The sequence below is a fragment of the Notothenia coriiceps genome, unplaced genomic scaffold, assembly GCF_000735185.1.
Source record: "Notothenia coriiceps isolate Sejong01 unplaced genomic scaffold, NC01 NC01_scaffold00037594, whole genome shotgun sequence".
NCBI classification, from domain to species: domain Eukaryota; kingdom Metazoa; phylum Chordata; class Actinopteri; order Perciformes; family Nototheniidae; genus Notothenia; species Notothenia coriiceps.
The window spans coordinates 13,505-16,425 of NW_011370295.1; positions in this window are offsets into that span (position 1 = coordinate 13,505).

The window sequence follows — 2,921 nt, forward strand, 5'->3', positions numbered from 1 at the left end:
CAGCTGTGCCACTGTTAGCACTCGTCAGCTGTCCTAAGGGGTCTATCCAGAGTTATCCCACAAATTGACTATTTTTATACCTGTGAATAATTGCACCTCAGCGTTGACAGCATGTGAAGCGCAATATGTTCTCACTCAACTCTGATGGGAAGGGAACAATGATGACCGTGTACAGTGGGGCTTGAATAGGAACAATTGAACATACCTTTCTCCTGATGTCTGGGCATGAGTTTTGTTGGGAAATCAAAAACGTCATGACATGTGAAAGTCATTTTCTCAACTAAAGAGTACTTGTAAGACGGACTAGAATCACAAAAACATATACTTCTTAGTGGTATAGAAAATGTATATACTTTTACTTACTATTTCCATCTCAAACCTTTATTCTGCCTCTATTTCAATTAAACAGAGAAGGATTGAAATCAGTGAGACATTGAACACGTCTTTTCAAAAACACTGAGATTGTTTTGATTGTTTGAGTTTTGGGTGTCTGATTATTTTTGAACTGTATCTCTCATTGTGCCAAAGTTCTCCTCTATTTATTTCTAAGTTACTGTAAAAACTTTCAGACTCGAGAGCCTGTGAAACAGCATTAATACCGTCAACAAAACTTGAGCAAACTCTTCCTGAAAGCCAGACTAATGAAGTCTAATCAGGGCGAGCCGCTCTTTAAAAGCGAAATAAATGGCAGACAAAAACATAATTGCTTTTTAATGAACCTAATATTTGCTACAAACAATAATTAAATGAAAAATGTGTTCTGAGAATTAAAATTAATTGCACATTTTACAGGCTGTTGCGTTTTGGCACCTCCATCACTTTGTACATGAATGTCAAAACTAACCGATATGTCATTTTTTATGAAAGACCAACAACCAAAGAATCAGCCAATGAAATGGTTGCTAACAGTTGTTATCGGGGGCATAGATTTGAGGTGGTATTGCCCTACCCCTAACTCCTGTATGCCACTAACATCTATTGGTAAACTTCATTAGCGTTAGAGGTTCAAAAACGTAATGCGACGACCTCTAGTGGCCATTGTCGTTATGACGGATTCAAAGGAGGAATCTGGTCAATGTAGAATAAAGTGTACGGCTCAAACAAACACAAGATGGTTACCTTTTGCTCTGCTCATTCTCACAGATTATGAAAGTGACTTAATACCCGAGAAGTGAATTAGTTTGAGCGAAAAAATTTAGGTCGAAAGGTTTTCACAAGTAACCAGTTCTCAAGACGATGAAAAGCCAAATCACGAGATTGCCTTTTGGGCCAATAAGCTTGGTTTCTTTCTGTCTGCATTCAACCAAAGCCTGATTTAATGTAATTCTTCACTTCTACCGGAACGCTTCATCTCAATATTAATGCAACATAAAATAAACACATATTTTTAAACATATTTGTTTGAACCCAGACCATCTTTCCTAAACCTAACAAACTGGTTTTGTATTTGTTTCAATTGCAATGTTCACCATGTGTTCAAAAGTAGATGGTTTGCCTATTTATTACTCATCCAAGACTTTGTGACGACCTTACGTAATCCAGTCCAATGTTCACTCTCATGTTAGCTCTTTAGCTGTTAGCATTTTAGCTTGTTTTGGTCCCCCACCAACACTGTGGTAAACTCTTTGTTGGCTTAGCTTTTAAAAACTCTACTTTCCATTAGTTAGGTACTATCTGTACTGTTGCTTTTTATTCAACCTTTTTGATTTTCTCTGAGAATAACTGCTTGCTGCTGCTGGAGAAGGAGAACCAAAACAATGAGTTACAACTCTAAAAACTCTCTGAATAGCGGAGGGGAACTACAGAGTTAGTTTATTGGGTTGAATATAGTACTAGAATAGAGTCAATTGCTTCTGTGTTGTAGCGCGATCACATGACTACAACATCCTCTCAGATTCATCTCCGTCCTTTCTAATGGAAGTGCTTTCTGAAGATGAGTCAGATGCCGTTTTTTTTCTTTTCTCGACCTATTGTGCCATTCACAGTTTCCATTACGCTGAGCAGCAAGTGCCCCTTACACATTTCTTGATTTGTAGTCACACATTATATACAGTTGATGTGCCAGGAGGACGAGGCCACTAACAGAGAGTGCACGAACAGAGCCTTTGAAAAAGCCATTTTATTGAATATACGTTTTTCATAGCGACACATTGTATTCAACTATTATGATTACAGATCATAATGTGATTCATACTCTAAGAGAAAATCCTGTTTAGATATCAACATGAAACCTCCCCGGCTTGTTACAACTATTAAGATAATTACTTTTTTTATGACAAGTTTTCTGAAATGTTATGTTAAGTTATTAGTTCGGCGAATAACTGCCAATTCGCCGAACTTTCTAGAGCAGAAATCTGAATATTGGAGTGTTCAAAATCTATTTTTTAGACATTTAAAGTCAAAGCTTTTTGCATTGGGGATTTATGATATCTTTGGCTTTGCTCAACAAATAAGAATATTAAAACACCCATGTAAAAAAAAAACAAAAAAAAAAAAAACATTTTCACCAATCTTCTAGGTATGGGCTTTTTAATATTGATCATGTAGATCAGGGGTGTCAAACTGAAATACACAGTGGGCCAACATTAAAAAAATGGGTGCTAGTCGAGGGCCGGACTGGTTCAATGTTTATTGCAAAACGTATTGAAATTAACTTATTGCACATATTAAACCTGGAACTAACAAAGCTTAAATGATTGCCTATAAAAACAACATTAAACATTAAATAATCAGTTGCATTCATTTCTTATGGCTCTATCTGCAGCTTTTCCAGACTCATTTCTTATGATTACATTTTCCCACAGGCTGTCACGGTTTGTGAAACAAGCAGGACCCAAATGCAGATATAAACTGAAACTTCCTTTATTTCAAGGCTATGATATATACAATGACAAACAGAACACCCACCGCAGAACTAGTCA